The sequence below is a fragment of the Leptopilina boulardi genome, unplaced genomic scaffold, assembly GCF_019393585.1.
Source record: "Leptopilina boulardi isolate dan_hultmark-lab unplaced genomic scaffold, ZJU_Lbou_2.1 LbouV2_310, whole genome shotgun sequence".
NCBI lineage: Eukaryota > Metazoa > Arthropoda > Insecta > Hymenoptera > Figitidae > Leptopilina > Leptopilina boulardi.
Genome location: NW_026137875.1, coordinates 3,849,670 through 3,871,503, shown reverse-complemented (window position 1 = coordinate 3,871,503; position 21,834 = coordinate 3,849,670). Strand labels below are relative to the sequence as shown.

At 29.3% G+C, this 21,834-nt stretch overlaps 1 protein-coding gene and 1 long non-coding RNA gene across 3 annotated transcripts in view; one reads left to right on the top strand and one right to left on the bottom strand.

Annotated features, from left to right (window-relative positions):
- Window positions 1-21,834, top strand: part of LOC127283685 (complexin) — a 583,758-nt gene that overhangs the window by 345,389 nt on the left and 216,535 nt on the right. The gene's annotated exons all lie outside the window — the stretch shown is intronic.
- LOC127283689 (uncharacterized) lies at window positions 12,979-14,755 on the bottom strand. Its single transcript, XR_007843382.1, has 3 exons — window positions 14,293-14,755; window positions 13,807-14,130; window positions 12,979-13,623 (listed from the first exon to the last, which is right to left on the bottom strand). It is a non-coding gene; the product is annotated as an uncharacterized LOC127283689 (long non-coding RNA).

Here is a 21,834-nt window from a genome sequence, read left to right as displayed (position 1 = left end):
GGTGTATGGTAAGACAATGGAGAATGTACGTAATCACGTAAACGTGAAACTCGTGACAAAGTGGGAGGGTAGGTATGGGGCAGAAGCATTAATTGCTAAACCTAACTTCCACACGCGAGCTATCTTTAGCGAAAATTTGATAGCTGTGGAACTTAGGAAGACTGAGGTGTACATGAATAAGCCGATTTATATAGGTCTTAGCGTGTTAGACATCTCAAAAACCCTTATGTACGATTTTCATTATGATTATATGAGGAAAAAGTATGGAAACAACTGTAAACTGCTTTATACTGACACTGACAGCCTTATTTATAATATCAAATGTGAGGATGTCTATTCTGATATGAAAGCAGACATTTTCAAATTTGATACTTCTGATTATCCCATGAATAATATATATGGCATTCCGCAAGCCAACAAAAAAGTGTTAGGTCTTATGAAGGACGAATGCAATGGGAGGATTGTCACTGAATTTGTTGGTTTGCGTAGTAAAATGTATAGTTTACGTGTGGATAATCAAGATTTCTTAAAAAAGGCAAAAGGTGTAAAGTCTAATGTAGTTAAGAAACATATAACTTTTAATGATTACATTTATTGTTTAAAAAATATTAAAATCCAATCTCGAACTCAATATTCCATTCGCTCCAAACTCCACAAGGTCCTTACTTTAAAACAGAAAAAAATAGCCCTAAGTCCCTATGATGACAAAAGATTTTTATTGAAACACAACACTGACACTCTTGCATGGGGTCATTATATTATAGAAAGAGATAAAGCCATAGAAAACGATGTAGAAATGATAGAATTATAAAATAGAATTTAAGTATTTATTGTAATAGAATATAAGTATTATATTGTAAATAGAAAAGAGAAATCTAATTTTATGAATATTTATTGATGTTATTTATTATATTGATAAATATTTTATTGATGTTGTTATACACATTGGTTTTTAAATAAATGGAAAATTTTTTCTATATACTCTGAAACTTTGTCTACTTTTATTTAATAGAACCTTAATATAGTTTAACAGTTAGGAAATAAAGAAATTCACTAAAAAGTTTACATTTTTTATACATATTTTATTTAAAAGTAACTTCCATATAAATACAAGACATTATTACATTTTAGTTCAACATTACTTCAAAGTCAGTTTAACTTTTCTAAAAGTTAACTTTAACTTTTCAAATAGTTAACTTTAACTTTTCAAATAGTTAACGTTAACTTTTCAAATAGTTAACGTTAACTTTTCAAATAGTTAACTTTAACTTTTCAAATATTTACATGCATTTTACATATAACTTTTCCAAAAGTTAACTTTAACTTTTCAAATAGTTAACGTTAACTTTTCTAAAAGTTAACTTTAACTTTTCAAATAGTTAACTTTAACTTTTCAAATAGTTAACTTTAACTTTTTAAATAGTTAACTTTAACATTTAGAAAATTTTAAATTTCTGATTTATTTATCCAACTATTGTGAGAATTATCAAATCCAAGCCATTTTACATAGACTTTATTCTGACGATTTTTAAGAACTTTCTCGACAAGATAAACATCTGAATATTTGACTTTGGAAATTTCTTCTTCATAGAAACCGCCTTCGATGGGTTGATCTTGATAATCCTTTAGCTTGTATGTTACCGGCTTTGTTGATTTTACTTGAGTGATGGTGAATATTTCAGTTGTCCAGTTGGGTGTGTATCCTTTTTCAAAAACATTCTTATACTTGCTAACTCGCACTTTATCACCAACTTTGAATTTTGCTTTCTTAGGTAAAATTTTCCTTTGTTTGGATATGCGTTTCAACAGTCTCTTTTCATCTTCTCTGCTGACATCTTTAGGTTTCATTCCAATAGTACGATGTTTATTATTATTATACTTTTTAACAAGAGATGGTAAAATGTCTTCCCATTTGTAATTTCCTCGTAAGTTGAACTGTGGCCACATCATATTTTTTAATGTGCGGTTAAATCTTTCAATAATTGAAGCTTTTAAATTACTATAAGTTGAATACAGTTTAATTTTATATGATTTCATTAAACTTTCAAATACAGAATTATAAAATTCTTTCCCTTTATCAGTATGCAAGTTTTTAGGAACACGTCCATTCACAAGTACAGATTCCATAGCTTCAGAAACATCTTTTCCACTTTTACTTTTTACAGGAATAGCCCATGCATACTTGGAAAATATATCTATAACTGTAAGCATATATTTAAAACCTTTATTAACTTTTGAATAAGGTATCATTTCAACTAAATCTGCTTGCCAGGTTTCATCAATTCCACGCATTTCTACTTTTCGACGTGGATAATTTCTCCGAGCTTGCCTATGTAACTCTGTCACAACTGTTAACTTTTTATCATCCATGTTCAAGGATTTGTAACAAAAAATGATCTTGATAGAACAATATTCAATATAATAATGATCTTAATTTTACAAGTTCACTCTTAATATATAATTTGAGCTTCCCGTAATTCTTCAATTATTGACATAATTTCATTGTTATGACTTGAATTGCCAGCCTGTTGTGATGCGACAAGTAAGCGTAGACGATCAACAATCTCGTTTGGATCATCCCAATAGACATAGTCTGGATATGATTCTTTCTTCACCGTCATAAATTGTGGTAATTGAGTTTTTCTCTTCAAATAAGAATCTCCAGATTTGAGCAAAAGTTTTGCAATAACATTAGTATATTTGAAAGTCTTATTACTACGAATAGGTTTATTTGGGCTATAATTCTTTCTATATGCATTCGTAGTACGCAGGATTTCTTTATAGTTTACGAAATCATTAGCATTTGTTAACTTTTGATCAGGTTTTTGTCGGAATATGAGTTCCAATAATCCATCCGTTTTAGAATATTTTTTCTTCCCAACTAGGTTAATGTAAGAACCTTCAAAATTAATTTGCGTATCACCAATCATATATGTACCGTCAGGAAGTTTACGTACTCCATAAACCATATCTATATATTGTTTTCTATTTTTGTCCAACATTTGTAGAAATTTCTTTGTTAATTTATCAGAATTTTCTTCTTCTTCTTCCACAGTATTAACCACATTACTTTCATCTTTAATATCATACATGCCTTGCTCATGAAAGTCATCATTAAGTATATTATTATTTTGCTCGTTAGTAATAACATTATGATTCTCTTGATTTGACAATCTATCAATTATATTTTCTTTTGATAAATTTTGCATGTCTTCTTCTTCTTTATAAATAGGATCATAAAACGTTACATTATCATTATAAATAGATTTGTTGAAAGGTGTATCTTTACTAATGGCCGTCTTAAAAGATGATTCAAAGTCTTCTTCTTCTTCTTCTTTCTTTACATGGTTTTGAAAATTTTCAATCTTTATAGGATTTTTAGTTATATTCACTAATTTTTCCAATGGTGTAACTAATGGTTGAAAGGTTTCTTTCAACATATTTTCAGCTGACTCTCTACCACTTTTAAGAATACGATGCTTTCGACGTATAGCATCACTTGCTGCAGCTATTTGATGTAGCGTCTCTCGCTCCTTTCGAAACATGTTTATTTATGAAAGTCTCAAACTGAACTAATGCAATTCTCTTGAAATGCTTAATATTTATAACTGAATAAAGCAATCGAATCCCTTTCTATATCTTCCATCATTTATATTTCTGTCTTTATCAATAACTACAAATCCATATCTGTCAGAGTTCCAACATACTGAACATAAATCTCGAAACTGTGTATAGGTCATATCTGTATTAACATGATCATTGTAAACATGCTTGAGATTCCTTTCATCTTGTCTGAATAGCACAAGCAAATTAATATTATCTCTAACAAGATGTTTTGGAATATGAGCATATGTTTGACAAAGATAAAAACTGTCGACGTTAACATGTCGCCCCATACAAAAAAACGCTTTAACATTGTCCTGCTTCTCACAAGCGATATCATCAAAAATGAAAATTGAATTAGTTTTTGCATCTTTAGGTGTAACAACTTGTTCATGTTCACTGAATGGGAAAAACTCGATGCCATCTACTTTACTAAGTACTTGTTCCAAAAATTTATATTTCGGCTGCTGTAATGATTTTGAATATAAATATATATTTTCAAATCCTAAACCATTCGGATGTATAATCAGAGAAAGAAGTGCATTCGTTTTTCCACAATTTGAAGGTCCACAAAAAGCTGCTCGAATACTATTTGAAAATAAACTTCCATGTCGTTTAACCCCATTATCTTTAGTTTCAATGAGGTTATCCACATTTGCAATCGGGAGTTGTTCAGCTTGTACCTTGAACTGCATCTTGGAATTGACTAATGAAAAAAACTATAAATACCCCACTTATATAGTCACCCTCAATCAGTTGGTTATAGACCATTGTCGAGTGAGGAATGATTACTCACGATAAAGTGAAGAAAAATTCTTGCAGTGGTCAAGGATTTCTCAATACTTTAATTAACAAATTACCATTCGAGTGTCACATTCCTGGTTATCAATATTGTGGACCTGGAACAAAGTTGGCAAAACGTCTTGCACGAGGGGATCCTGGTATAAATCCTTTGGATACGGCTTGTAAGGAGCATGATATAGCCTATTCAAAAGATAAAGACGTGGCTGCAAGAAATACTGCAGACAAAATACTAGCGGAAAAGGCGTGGGAACGAGTAATTTCCAAGGACGCTAAAATTAGTGAAAAAGCAGCTGCATTAGCTGTAACTAATATAATGAAAGCTAAATCTAAATTTGGGATGGGTTTAAAAATTAATAATAATATTAAGAAAAAGATTGTGAAGAAGAAGAAGAAGAAGTCGAAGAATAAGAAGAGGAATACAATTTCCAAGAAAAATAAACGCATGACATTAGGGAAGATTATTCATGCTGCTAAAAATAATATGAAAAATAATCATAACGCAACGGACACTATTAAAACAGCAATGATTGGTGCACAAAATGCAGTTAAAAATCTTGGTAATAAATGTAAAATTTCATCACTTCGAATTCTTCCCGTACCTTCAAAAGTTGGCGGTATTTTACCGCTAATACCAATTTTTGCCGGGCTTAGTGCATTAGGAGCACTTAGTGGTGGAGTCAGTGGTATTGTAAAAGCAGTAAATGATGCTAATGCTGCTAAAAAACAACTTTCAGAAGCTCATCGACATAATGAAACAATGGAGGCCATTGCTATAGGAAAGGGTATATATTTGAAACCCTATCGTAAAGGACTTGGTCTTTATATTAAACCACATCAAGGAAAAGGATTGAAATATACAAAGAGTGTTCAAAAAAACTAATATTGAAGCTACCTCACCGCGCACTAACCGACTATGATTTACTTAAATATGCTAAATTTGTGAAAATACCTAAATTTCGTGGAGTTTTTATGAGAAATGAATTACCTATTACAGGACCTTATAAATGTGAATCAGCCATAATTAATCTTGATAATAAAGAAGGTCCTGGAACACATTGGGTAGCATATAAAAAGATAAACAATGAAACTGAATATTTTGATAGTTTTGGAAATCTTTCACCACCATTGGATCTCATTGTTTATCTAGGTGTTGGTAGCTATATCAAATATAATCATGAGAGATATCAAAATTTTGATACATTTATATGTGGTCATTTATGTCTTAAATTCTTATGTAAGCAACTTAACGTTAAGAACAGTTTTAATCTATATAAGAATATGTAAACGATTATAACCTTCAGTATAAAAGTAGATGTCCAACATGAATGACTCTTTTACTTTAACGTTAACGGGAAAGTCTTCAGTTCTGGAGGCTTCATACTTCCCACCTATTGAACTTTCACCTAATAAAAATTATACACTTGGACTTGTTGATTTATTTACATATAACTCAATTCCTAATATTGATGAAAGTTCCAACAAATTTTATATAAATAATAATGAGATTACTATACCTACTGGTAGTTATGAAATTAAAGATATAGAAGCATATTTAAAACGTCAAATAACAGATAAAAATTATTTGTCAATAGAGTGCAACAATAGTACATTACGATGCTATATTAAATCAAATCTTTGGATTGACTTTACTCCTGAAGATTCTATTGCTAGTTTATTGGGATTCACTGCTCGCAAACTACCACCAAATGTAAAACATTCCTCTGATTTACCTGTAAAAATATTGAAAGTGAATGCTCTACGCATTGAATGTAATATTACCACTGGAGCGTATATAAATAATGAAAAAGTCCACACTATACATGAATTTTTCCCCACTGTTCCACCGGGATATAAGATTGTAGAAGTTCCAGCACACATCATTTACCTTCCAGTCGCCGTAAGGACAATACATAACATTCAGCTACGTATAGTAGATCAGAACGGTATTTTAGTTAATTTTAGAGGAGAGACAATAACAATCCGTTTACACATTAAATCAATGTAATGGGTATTGTTTATAATCGAAAAGTCGGAAGTAGTTATAAAACTCAAACACCATGTCCATCGAAGATCAGTTTGAATACAGCTCGCAAGGTGTTAACACCTCAGAGTCGACAATTCCTGAAGCAGCTAGGTCTACGAGTCAGAAATCAAAACTAAGGAAGAGAAAGAAGAGAAGAGGAGAAAATTTTTTCTTGTTTATTTTGTGTCGCTGTTATAAGAAAAATGGAGGAGATTCTCAGCATTCCAGCATCAGTGAATTTTGATGAATCCATAGCTAATTATGAGATTCACAGTCATCAACCATATGCATCCTCATCGTTTAACAATAGTGATGAAATTCGCATTATTGTACAAAATCAAGATTTATCTATTTTACCAAGCAATAGTGTATTACATATTTTTGGAAGGTTGACTAATGCTGATGGAACTGATGCCACACAAAATATTCATTTCACCAACAATGCGATAGCCTATTTGTTTGATGAAATTCGTTATGAATTGAATGGTATTGAGATTGACCGTTGCAAGTACGTTGGACATACAACTACTATGAAAAGCTTGGTTTCATTAACACCACCTCAACTTAACCGCGCTGAAAATGCAGGAATTTTGAATATGGAATTGAATACAAGAATGTCATTACAAGATGGATATTTTGATGTATCAGTACCACTTGGTATGATTTTTGGTTTTGCTGAAGATTATAAAAAAATTGTTATGAATGCGAAACATGAACTGATTTTAATAAGAGCACGTAGTGATTTAAATTCTATTATTCAAACGGGCGAAGGTGCAGATGAACAGTTCAAAGTACAAATTAATAAAGTGGAATGGTTAGTGCCATATGTTTTACCATCTGATAATAATAAAATCAAATTATTGAAATTTATCGAGAAAGATCCACTAATTTCAATGAGTTTTCGATCATGGGAAATGTTTGAATATCCCTTAATTCCGTCAAGTACAAGAGTCATGTGGCAAATAAAATCGTCAACACAATTAGAGAAGCCTCGATATGTAATTGTTGGATTCCAAACAGGAAGAAAAGATAAACGTAAAAAGTCTGCCAGTTATTTTGATCACTGCGACATTACAAATGTAAAACTCTTTTTGAATTCACAATCATATCCTTATGGAAATTTAAATTTAAATTTTAATCAAAATCAATATTCTATACTTTATGATATGTATGCTAATTTTCAATCTTCCTACTATGGAAGAGATTCTGAACCCATATTAAAGCTTGACACTTTTAAATCATTGGCTCCTCTAATTGTTATTGATTGTTCAAAACAAAACGAGTTTCTCAAACAAACGTCAGTTGATGTACGTTTGGAATTTGAAGCTAGAAATAATATACCTGCTGAAACAACTGCTTATTGCCTCATCATACATGATCGCATTGTACAGTATAAACCAATCAGCGGTATAGTTAAGAAGATGTAAAGCATTGGAGGGGGTAAAATGAAAGTAGTGGGGGTTGAACTGAGTGGTATATAACTCACGTTCCTGGGATAGAAATTTATTTCTATTCCAGGATGGAGTTCATCGTAGACGTTCAAGGCTTCAAGAAACCCTGCAACGATTTCATTTTCAAAGAGTTGGCTATACTTCCTCTTGAAGCTGATGCTCAACCTCAAGTTTACCTCTTTGAACCTCCATGTGCTTGGAATTCATTACCTCAACGTTATAAAAGTGAAAATCTCTGGCTAACAAACAATTATCATGGAATCCACTGGATGTCTGGAGATGTATCTTATGATGAACTGCGTACTATTATACAAGAAACATTACGAGGTGCAAAAACTATCTACACGAAAGGTGTTGAAAAAAAGCAGTGGTTAGAAAAATATTTGTTAAATGTGCAAAATTTAGAAGATATAGACTGTCCAGCGATTAAAAATATTAAAACTGAATCATTGTTAACTACATGTACACATCATATTACTCAAACTAATCATTGTGCTGTAAACATTGTTATGATTCTTCGAAATTGGTTTCTGAATGTATCGAATGAATTGAGAAATTTATCAGATGGCGTCGATGAAGTGGATTGTACTTATACTACTTTAAAATCTTTTTATGAAAATTCTGAATCTTATGTATAATAAATTTTAAATACTTTATCTGAATAAATTAATTTATTAGTTTTTAAAAAATAAAAAAACGTCTATTTATTACTTGAACCTATACCCTTAGTATTAAGACTAATAATGAAGGTAAAATAAGAAAAGAAACCATTTTTTATGTAAATTAATACATTTATTTTTCTCACATTATGAATATTTACAATTTTATATTACAATTATTTTTTCTTTTTATATTTTAATAATTTTTTAATATTACTTATATTCAAATTCGATTACATTAAACTTGCCGCCGATATATTTTAATTGTAATTTTTGAGATTGTGCGGCTTCTTCCATCATTGTGAATGATGCAGGTTCAGTTTCGAACAGCTTCGCGAACCTTGCTGGGAGGAAAGTGTTGAATGTAGTATCTAGTTCTGCTACAATCCTACCTCCGAATTTTGTCTGCACCCTCTTTATTTTGGTTACAGTATATAAAGCATTTGGAGTCAACTCAGCAAGCGGTTTTGTTGGCAGGAAACTTTCCATGTGACCAATAGCGTTGAGTTTTTGTAAATCCATGATTTCTTTTTATATCTGTAAGCAGAAAAGAATGGAAAGTTTTAATATAAAAATCAAAATTAAGCTGGGAGGGGAGTGGGTTAAAAAAAGGAGTTAAAGTAGAATATATACCTTATAGAAGAGGGAGTAGTGATGCTAATGCTGTGGCTGCTGTGGATGTTGTTGCTTCAGTATATCTGTAACAGTTATGCTATCTCCGGGCTTGTGTTCTGCATTATATGCCATCAGCCCCACTCTTATTTTTCTCCCACTTCTTTTCACTCCCACTTTAAAAAAAAAACTGCGCACGCAACACACCATATACTATGTACCCCCACTCTATTATAATAATGCGCGCGCAATGTTGATGGGGCGAGAGAGGGAGTGCGCATGAACCCCACTCTGGTTGTCAAGAGAGTGGAAAGTGGGAGAAGAGCTAAGAAATGAGTAGTTGGTAGAGGGTGACCAAGTGGGAGGAAAGTGGGTAGAATGTTCAAAAAATGACTATGCAATGAGGTTTAAAAATTCCCACGAGTAACAGCGCCATCTTGCGACAACAGTTGGTAGCACCGATCTATGGTAAAGTAGAGTTACCACTGAAAAATAGGGAATTATGCAAAGGGGTTAAAAATTTAAAAATTCCCGCGAGAAACAGCGCCATCTTGCGACAACAGTCGGTAACATCGGTCTATGATAAAGTAGAGTTACCATTGAAAAATAGGGGCTTACCATGGAAAAAAGAAGTTTTAAAAAGTGCCGCCTTCTTCTAAAAAACAACATTAGTATATGGTAAAATAGTTACATACCATGAAAAATATAATCGGCATGCAAATTAGTGGGTGGAAAGTTGGAGGGAAGCTTAAAATGACGTGAGTGGGTGGTAGAGGGTGACCAAGTGGGAGGAATGTGGGTGGGATTCTCTATTTTAATTCTACTGCTGCGAGTGCCAGAGGTCTGATGCTGCTGATTCTGGAAGCTAGAACAGAATGATTTTCCTTGCCACGGGAATCGCCTGAGGTACATGTAGTCCCCACCATACACAACATCCCACCACTGAACTCCATCCCCACTTGACGCATGGACTACCAACGGGCCCCGGTGACCGTACGCGCACATCTGCCGCGCACCTTTCACTTTTGAGCCATGCACTGTGCGCCACCCACAGCCACCCACTCCCAACCACCCACAGTCCCGCGCGGTATCTCGCGAACCCTTTGTTCCTCGAGGTTCTAATTATGATTTTTAAATTTTTGGAATCGTATATGTTTATACTGAAAAGGGTTATGCAAAATAAGGGGGTGGGTAGGCGATAGAAAGGGTTAAATTTTAAAAAAAATCATATGCAAATAAGGGGGTGGTGGGTGACCAAGAGGGTTGAAAGTGGGTGGTAAGGGAGGTGACCAAAAGGGTTAAACATTTCAAAAATTCCCGCGAACAACAGCGCCATCTCGCGGCAACGGTCGGTAACATCAACCTAACCAAAAGGGTTAAATTTCAAATATTCCCGCGAGCAACAGCGCCATCTCGCGCCAACGGCCGGTAACATCCGCCAAGGGTAAAGTAGAGTTACCATATGTCGGTAATGTAGACACCTGCATTACCTGTGTTTTAGAACTGGTACAGCCCTACTACTGATTTCTAATAAAAAATATTCTTCCAAAAAGAATTATTAATTTAGATTTATTTAAATGAAAATAAATTACAATTTTTCAATTTCGTGTTGAAGAATATTGTTGAAAATTTTTCTAAAAAAAAAAAAAAAAAAAAAAAACACAAACGATTGTAATATTAAGTAACTCGTAGAAAAGCGTTTTTTTCACGTGAAAAAAGAGCCATTAATTACTAATTACTAATTAAAAAATTGTGCACAGTTGCAGCCTTGGGATTATCTGAAATCTGAGATTTTAAATTCTCATTTATCTCGCAGCGTAGAGAATACTTGAGGGAAAATTAGGTCGGTCGTTAGTGATTTCATACAGATTAGACTTGAAATAATCTACAGACACGTAAGTAATATAAATTTTCGAGAGCAATAGGCAAAGTTTTTTTTTCATATATATAATATGTATTGTATATATAAGGAAAAAGTTGTGTTTCTTTTTCTCCTATTATTTATGTATATATATATATATATATATGCGTGTGTATATTAAATCATTTCAAATATTCTTGTATATTGCCGTGATACAATATAGAGATATGGTTCTCGCGTTTTTGAGAAACGTTTGCCCCCCATGCTATCTAAACGATTATCTTTAACCTATATTTTGCCCTGAACTATCTGCACGATCGCTTTAGTAAAACAAACGACTATCGATAAAGCGGCTTTAATTTATGATACGTACATTGTGTTGAGACAGATCCGAAACGTCTTCTAATTTTCGGCTTGTTAAATTTAGTCATCAAATTTGAAAAAAATTTACTTGTTTTCTACGTATACAGAAAAAACAAGGTTTTACTCAATTCCCACCTGAAAACCAAAATAACTGAAAAGAAGACAATTTTTTTTTCTTACTTCAAAATCATCTTTAGTGCATTTAAGGGCTTAATATATTTCGTTCGAGATGTCCGTTTTTTTCTCTTCATATTTGTGATAATTGTAACGTCCTGCGTTATTTCATATTTTCTTTTTCTTAATTTTTATTTGTAGGTAAATTTCTTATTGATTCTACACAAAGAAAAACATCTGTTTCACCAAAACCATGTTTCTTTTCTTTAGTACCTACTCTCTAAATTTGAATAAGTGAAATTTCACTTAGAATGTTTCAAAAGTCTTTTACGTAGAAAAATAAGTTTATATGCACTTAAAAATTAAGTGATTTTCATTTAAAAATAAGTGAAGTTTTACTTATTTTTAAGTGCATATACAATTATTTTTCTACGTGGAAGACTTTTGAAACATTCTAAGTGAAATTTCACTTCATTCAGATTTAGAGAGTGTATAAATTGTTTATTTCTTCATTTTAGAACCATAATAATGAAATACTAAACCTTAAATGGTTAACACTTGCAGGTTGCACTTTGTTATTTACAAAATTCATAGAAACCAAAAACATTTGGCAAGCAATAAATGTAAAACATACAACCGTGAAATAGACACAAAAATTTATGAGTGCACCTAGTTTCCGAAAATGAAAATATCAATCAATTTATTTCACCAATATTTTTGATTAAAAAAATATTTATTATTTGATCAAAAATATTTGTGAAAAAATTAATTTCACAGAAAATTAAAAGGCATTAAAATAAGCTGCAACGCTTATTATTTTAATCCAATTTTTCTTATTTTAATACCAAAATGGATTAAAATAGGCAAAATTGGATTAAAATAATGAGCGTTGCAGCTTATTTTAATACCTTATAATTTTCTGTGTTTTCATTAAAAAATATTGCAAAAAATAATGAATTATTTTATTAAAAATATTGTTGAAAATAATTAATTTCTGATTTAAACCAATATTATTGATAACAATATTACTTTTTTTGATAACATAATACATCTTTTTGACCAATATTTCCGTTTAGCAAGTAAGAGTTTTGCTTTTTATAAAAACGATTCAGAAAAAATTTAAAGAAAGAAAAAAGATGAGTGCTGCCATCTACCTTCTAAAAAGCTCGACTATATTGATTTTATCGACAAATTTTTTCTCATGCATTTTAGGTTATGTTTATAAGCTGTCACTTTTTAATTATCGAATTGCACATTGTCTTTGATTTTCTGTTATTTTCATTTTCAAATTAAATAGTGAAATGGTCTCCGCAATTGTACTATTACCAAAATATCTGAAAAAAATTCGTTTAATTTTGAGTCGATTCAATTCGGCAGGTGTGTGAACTTGCGACCGCCACTTTGAAATTTTAAAAATTTTTTTATAGCATTCAATTGTCCACAAAAAGTCCACCTTTGTCCAACAAAAGATTTTAATTGTCTAACCTTTGATTTTTTAGGAAACTTGTTACAAGTAAAATACTATCAAATTTAAGTTTTATTCATCTCTGCAGTCTAAAGGAATAAATGAATTGATGATTTAGGACATAATTTTAATTGTCCAACTAGTGAATTTAATTGTCCAACTGGTGGATTTAATTGTCCAACCTTTGAATTTTAAGGAAACGTGTTAGAAGTAAAATACCATCAAATTTAAGTTTTATTTATATCTGCAGTCTAAAGGAATGAATGAATAGATGATTTAGTGCATAATTTTAATTGTCGAACTAGTAGATTGCATTGTCCAACTAGTGGAATTAATTGTCCAACCTTTGAATTTTGAGGATACGCTTTATAAGTGAAATACTATCAAATTTAATTTTTCTTCATCTCTGCAGTCTAAAGGAATGAATGAATAGATGATTTAGTGCATAATTTTAATTGTCCAACTAGTAGATTGCATTGTCCAACTAGTGGAATTAATTGTCCAGCCTTTGAATTTTGAGGATACGCTTTATAAGTGAAATACTATCAAATTTAATTTTTCTTTATCTCTGCAATGCAAAGGAATAATTAAATTAATGATTTAGTGCATATTTTTAATTGTCCAATTAGTAGATTTAATTGTCCAACTAGTGGATTTAATTGTCCAACCTTTGATTTTTTAGGAAACTTGTTACAAGTAAAATACTATCAAATTTAATTTTTCTTCATCTCTGCAGTCTAAAGGAATAAATGAATTGATGATTTAGGACATAATTTTAATTGTCCAACTAGTGAATTTAATTGTCCAACTAGTGAATTTAATTGTCCAACTGGTGGATTTAATTGTCCAACCTTTGAATTTTAAGGAAACGTGTTAGAAGTAAAATACCATCAAATTTAAGTTTTATTTATATCTGCAGTCTAAAGGAATGAATGAATTGATGATTTAGGACATAATTTTAATTGTCCAACTAGTAGATTGCATTGTCCAACTAGTGGAATTAATTGTCCAACCTTTGAATTTTGAGGATACGCTTTATAAGTGAAATACTATCAAATTTAATTTTTCTTCATCTCTGCAGTCTAAAGGAATGAATGAATTGATGATTTAGTGCATAATTTTAATTGTCCAATTAGTAGATTTAATTGTCCAACTAGTGGATTTAATTCTCCAACCTTTGATTTTTTAGGATACGCTTTATAAGTAAAATACTATCAAATTTAAATTTTATTCATCTCTGCAGTCTAAAGGAATGAATGAATTGATGATTTAGGACATAATTTTAATTGTCCAACTAGTGAATTTAATTGTCCAACTAGTGGATTTAATTGTCCAACCTTTGATTTTTTAGGAAACTTGTTACAAGTAAAATACTATCATATTTAAGTTTTATTCATCTCTGCAGTCTAAAGGAATGAATGAATTGATAATTTAGGGCATAACTTTGATTGTCTATTTGAGCTTACCGTGGACAAACAATAAATGTAGTGGAAACGGTAAAATTGGTATTTCGCCATATTTCAGTATTTTTACCCAAAATAAACTTTTTTTTTTTTTTTTTTTTTATTTAGAAAAGAAATTTTCTGTTGGACAAACGTCTATTAACGCTAAATAACCGATGAGTGCTCTAGTGAATGTTAATTACTAATTTTTGAACTTTCGACTTGAAAAAATTATTTTTTCCATTTTTTATTTAAACAAAAGGTGGACAATTAAAATCTTTTGTTGGACAAAGGTGGACTTTTTGTGGACAATTGAATGCTATAAAAAAATTTTTAAAATTTCAAAGTGGCGGTCGCAAGTTCACACACCTCAATTCGGCCATGATTGATTAAATTTTTTGCATCAAAAAATAAGACTGTTTCGTGTATGATCATTTCTAAAAATGATACACAAAACGATCTCTTTTTAATATAACTTATGTGCATCAAAACGTTCAAAGATTTGATGCAATTTTTGGTCTCAATTTGATACTTTTAGGAAATATGTGTTATTATTCGAGTTATAATTCCAAGTTCTTTCTTCTAATGAAAAGTCATTCAAATTCTAAGTCTTTCTCAAGTTCTTACCCGAGTCGAAATTTAGACTCTCTGTAAGTTCTCTAAAACCCTCCTTTTATCCTCCTTTTATTCTCTCCAACACTTTCATACCCTCTTTTCGACCTCGAATTTGCAAAAGTGTAAATATCTGCTATATTGGAGGCTGAAAGGAGGGTTTAAAGATGACTAGAGAGGCGTAAAAGAGGTTAAAAAAACAAAAAAAAACGAAAAAATAAAATTAAAAAAATGTAAAAATTGGATTTTTTTTCTTATGGACATTATTTATTGACCCTATTGAGGATATATTTATTGGTCTTTGTAGTAATACTATAAAACTTTTAGGTGGAATAAAACTTCGAAAAATTCAAATTAAGAAAAAATTCCAAGACCTCTTTTCAACCTCTAAACATGCAGATTTGGAAATAAGCGCATGATTTCAGGCTGAAAAGAGGCTGTGAAAATCGAGGGTGAAAAGAGGGAAAAATTTTGACTCTGGTAGTCAGTGATTCAAATTCTTTTCAAGATATTCAAAATCTTCCAAGTTCAAACTTTAACTTCCAGTAATGAAACCAATTCAAAATTCAAGTTCTAATTAACTTTAACTTTAAATGTTACGTTTTTTGGACGTAACATAATAATTGTTATTATGATGTTGGCTACTTAAAAAAAATTTTGCATAGGATAGATATCATGTATTTAAGCGTCTTCTTTTATGATGAGTAAGAAAAATTAAATTTCGACTTGAGGGGAAAAAATTATGATTATATAAACAAAACAAAAAAATAGTGGGTGAATTTTTTGTGTTTTTTCATTTTTTTTTTGCTTCTAACTAAATTTTTGAATTATAATCGCTTTAGGAGAAACCTAAAATAATAAAATATCGCATCAAAAATGTTATGACTTTCAAATAAGCATTATCTGAAGTTACAATTAAAAAAAAAAAAAAAACAAAAAAAAGGACAAATAATTACGCAAAAATATAAAAACCATTTTGTCTGACTCTTAATTTGTACTATACTGATACTTAAATTATATGAACACAGTCTAGGTGTCTGACTGAAACTCGTTTTTACTACTTACAACACTGTTAAACTTAATATTAAGGAGACGCATGAACACTGCTTAAAATTAATTGGTTAGAATTTTTATTCGATAGAATTTCATTAGCTGGAATTTTTCAATTGAACTTCTATTTTGTTCGAATTATTTTTCAACAGAATTTTATTAAACCGATTTTTCATATTACAGAATTTTTAGAAAACCGAAAATTCATTTAACAGAAATTCTATTGGAGAGAATTTTAAAATTAACCAATCGGAAATTACTCACACTGAGAAAAACAATTTAGCGTTTGCAACAAAATTGTTTGATTAGGCAATTTTGGTTCTTGCAACCAAATTTTGGTTGGCTGAAACAAAGACGTAGAGTTATCTCAACCAAACATTTGGTTAGGTCAACAAAATTATTTGGTTGAGTATTTTTAAATTCCAACCAAAATTTGGTTACGACAACAAAATAATTTGGTTAACACAACAAAATAGTTTGGTCTAAAAAACCAAATGATCGTTTGTTGTCCTAACGAAAATTTGGTTGCAACAACCAAATAATTTGATTCGCTCTCAGCTCATAGCTTAAGAGAAATGAATAAAAAAGATAAAAAGAATAGAGATAAGGTAGAATAAAATTTTTAATTTTACAAAAAAAAACTGTTTGATCAACCAAACATTTTTGTTAACCTACACCCTAAAAAAAGTAATTTTCAATCTAGAGGATTCCTCTAAAATAAATGCATATTTTCCTCTTAATTTTGGTATCAAAATTATTATTCTTCATTTAAGAGGATTTTCCTCTTAAATTAAATGTCGACATCCAAACCTCGTAAAATTGTTTTTAATGTCAAAGCCATCAATAAAATAATTATAATTTCAATCAAATAATAAAATCTTTGCAGAAAATACATTTTTAAATTAAAATTAAGTAAAATTATAATAGTTCATTTCAATATAATAATAAAAATTGTTTTTTAATATAACATTAACAATGTCATGTTTTTGGTTAATTATCAACATTTTATATTGATAATTAAAATACAAAAAATAAGTTTTCATTAATCAGTTGTAATGGTCAACGAGATTTTCAGCGCAAAAATAATTTTAAAACATGATGATATGTTTAAAAGTTAACATTTTTTATAGGACAGAAAAAAATTTCATATATGAAATTATTTAACGTTTTAAAACTTTTTTAAAAAAGTAAATAAAAAGATTTAAAAAATTCGAAAGATTCAAAAATGGGGTTATAGTATTTCTATTTACCTGAGTAGTAAAATTTCACAAGAAATATCCAAATTTTTTTAAATCTAAAAATAGCGTTAAAAATATTCATTTAATTTGAATTTAACTATATTTTCTGTATTTTTAATAAAGCAAATCCATTTTTTTGTCCTTTTTGTTGACATTTTACCAGAAATATTAAAACTGAAAGGTTAAAAAACAACTTCACAACTATCATACCCAGGGAAAGGGATCAAACGATTACATTATTTTTTTCCGTTTCCTTTTTTTAAATCTTCTAAATTTAAAACGGAAAATCTTAATTAAAGAGGAAAATACAAAAGGAATCCTTTTGTCATTCTTCCATTAAAATGAAGAATAAAAATATTCTACATTTCAATTGAATAATCTTGTTTTAAGAGGAAATATTTAGAGGATATTAGAAGAGGAATTTTCCTCTAAGTATAAGATTACTTTTTTTTGGGTGTAACAAAAAAAATTTAATTGAGCTAACCAAACATTTTTGTTATGCCAACAAAAAACACTCAACCAAATTTTTTGGTTGCCTCAAACAAATAGTTTGGTTGCTTAAATACCAACAAAATTATGGTTGCTCTCACTAAACATTTTTCTCAGGGCAGAAAAATTTTTATTGGTTAATTTTAAAATTTCTGCCGAAATGCTTCTGTCAATTTTATTTAATACTTCATTTTTTCTGCCGAAAACATTTGTTTTAAATAAAATTAAAAAAACACTACTCTGGTGTTAAAAAACACTAATAATGAGATAATGTCAAATTTGAACCACAAGGGTGTTAAAATAACACTTTTTTATCCTGTGTAAAAAATCCGACTGAAATACTTACTAAATCAGGTAAAAAAAATTCTATATGTGAAAATTTAATTCAATGTCAATTCTAAAGTAAAAAATTCAGTTTTATATAAATTCGACATTATCAAGTTATAATTTTTTTTATCATTTACTAATTAATAACAATAATTACAATATTATTAATTTATGTATTTGTATATATAAAAAAAAACATTATTTTTATCTTATCATGCAAAATAATTAGCCTTTTCTACAATACCTGTATAAACTATTTCACATAATTATTATTTTTTTTTTTTTTTGTTTCGTTTTGTTTTCTTCACTGGTTGGTGATTATATGGCCTAAGGATAAAACTTCTTATAATGAAAAAAAAGTGTGGAAAAAAATTCCTCCCCCCGGGTGAGGAGGAGAAGTAGGGTGAGGTTGGGAAAAGAATCAAGGGGAAAAGGGTGACAACGATGAAAGAGCACAAACCGCAGGAACGCAATAACCGTTGCGTATTTTTCAACCCGATCATTGTCAGGTTATTAATTTTCATACTTTTTTACGGATACTTGATCCGGTTTTAATTAAAATTTAGTGTCAGACTAAATGAAGCGTCGACGAAAAAAAAAGCAAGATTACTATTTTTTTTTTTATAAAAATAAAAAGAGAAGAAATTAATTTTTCCCCGAAAATTTAACAATTAGCTATATACATATATACATATATATTTAAAAAAAAAAATTTATTCGTGTTATAAAAATTCAATTAACGTTTGTTTAATTGATTTCCCAACGGTTATATTGAAATACTTTGGTGAAGCAAAATGAAACCAATTTGTATTGTAAATTTCATCTTTTAGATATTAAATTAGCGAAAATTTATTTCAAGTAATTACTTTTGAAATTCACTGAAGAATTCAACATTTAAATGAAAATATCTATATTCTCGAAATATTTCCAATTACTCGCAAGGGATGAAGATGAAATAATTGATTATTTAATGACAAATTTCAATATACTCTCTCTCTCTCTCATGCCATTTTTATACCTAATTTATAAATATTATTTGAATCATAAAGGAGAAAATAAATTTTAAGTCTAGGGAACTTTTGTTGAAATTGATGCTCACAATATATATATATAATAAATGAAAGAAAATTTTAAATAAAATGTAATTTATCATATAATGATATTTTTTAATAATTATATATAGAAACCTAAAAAAATGAATTCTAATTCTCAACACGTTTCATATTACATGTCACAAAAGTTTGTTACCCACATTTTGCTATTTTCTCGAATCCTTTTTATATAAAAAAGTAACAAAGTATCGAAAGACGTGAGAGTAAAATCTTAAAGATTTATTGGATTTGTGGTCTTAAAAATAATGTAATAACAATTGACTTTATCAATGTGTTCCATATATATATATATTTTTTTTTGTTACTCATAAAATTTTTATATTGAGTTTTTTTTTATCGATATATCGTATATAGTAAATAAAAATGTATATCAATAAAAAAAATAAAAGAAAATTAAAATTCGAATAAAATAAATAAATTTTTAATTATTTGTTTCAAAATAATAATTGGAATTTTGAACAAAACTGTTTTAACAAATTTTTCAACATTTGTATTTTATTTATTTTTTTTTGAAGATTTTTTCAGTAACGAAAATAGTTATATAAAGTAAATTTCATTAATTTAAAAAAAAATGTTGTTAATTAATCTAAATTTTCAGCGCGTCTAAATTACACTCGTTAGTAATGTGATCAGAGTTAGAAAGCCAATGAAATAAATGACTTCCAGTTTATCTCAATCACTTTGTCAACTGTAGCTGTGGAAACACATGAAAAAAATCAATCGATTCTTTCTATAAACCTTAGGAGTATTTTGGTCCATTAGACATTTTCCAGCTCTTGAAAATTTGACCTACTTTCTTGTTAATGAATAAATCGAGTAATAATTAGTATCATAAAGAAATACTAATTATGATTTTTTATTTCTCTTCATTTATATGCATACATAAAATTTTTATATTTCACCTGTTTATTGTTTTTTTATATATATATATATATATATATATATATATACCCAGATAACCAAGCGTACTAATCGTTATTTACGAGTACGGCGTACTAGTATTATACTAGTTTTATACAAGTACAAAATAATTATATATGTCGTACCAGTACGGTACTAGTACAATAAAAGTATGTCGTACTGTTAGAATTGTAAAATATGATTACTCGATAAAAGTATAGTACTAGTACAATACCAGTACGTCGTACTTCTGAAATAAGAAGCACAACATACTTGTACGATACAAGTATAATACTGGTACGTCGTACTGGGAATCTTTGCTGGTAATGCCAACCCAACCTCACTTTCTTGACAATTGTCAAATATGAACGCGTCACTGAAAACGGTGCATTAAATGTTGGTGAAAAAAGTCGTTTATGATGCAGCAAAAGAGTTTTAACGTTTGTAACTTGTGCTTCTGTACTCATCTTGAATATCCGAGATTAAATTTATATTAAATTATCGATCTTTATAAGATTTATATTCTTTTACTTTGACATGGTGCCATGGTGTTATTTCATTGAAAAACATCAAAATCTTTTACATTTATAATGAGAAAAATTCATAAATTCGGTCTTGATCATATTGATATATTTTTAAATTCAATTGTGTGTTATTTCGTTATAGTTTTTCTTATACATATAACATATTTATAGGTTAGGATGTGATAATATGTTTTTCAAAGCAATTTATAACATCAAGTTTAAAATTCTTTTGAAATAATGTTTAAATGTAAAGAAATAATCAATTAATATTTGATAAAGTTAAGTAATTAAAATAATATAAAATACCAGATATTTTAAGATAAGTGAGAATACAAGTTACATATATGATGTAAATAAAAAAAATGATTCAATAAAAATGAATTATTATTATTTCAGTTCTCCCACAGATTTTCTTTTGAATAATAAATGAAAATAATGAAAATACTATTGTGGGAAGAGAAAGGGGAGGGTATATAATATTTTATATTGTACATCATACTAGTATTGTACCAGTACAATAACAGTACGTTATACTAAGTCACAAAAGTTTTCAGTACGTCGTACTCGTATAGTACTCGTATTCTACCGATATTGCATACCGGTACGCCGTACTAGTACAGTACCTGGTACCGTGCGAAGGTACATGGCTGGTACAGTACTAGTACGTCTAGTACGTCGTACTAGTATTATACTACTACCGTACTAGTACGTGTGTTATCTGGGTATATATATTTTGCCTATTTACTGTTTTTAATTAACAGTGTAATATTAAAGCAAAGAATTTTCTATTTATTAATTTTATTAATTAAATAAAACTGATATCAAACGAATTTTTTTAAATTTAATTTATTAAATTTAATACCTATATATACCCGCGTGAAAAACGAACTATGGGAAAAAGCTATCAAAAGCTGGCAAAAGATGAAAGAAGATTTTCGCCATTGTTTTTAAGTTTTATTCCATACTTTAAAGAATTGCAAAATGCTCACAAACCATTGCTTATGAGCCTTTTCCATACTTTTCTTTAATATCATATAACATTGCTAAAATCTTGCCAAAGTATTGCAAAAATATGGGGATAAAATAAAGTCAATTTTTTCTAACTTACTTCTTATTTTTCTCATTTTTTTTTCTTAAAATCATTGCAAAACAACCCAAGTAGAAATGTGCCACTGGCATAGTACT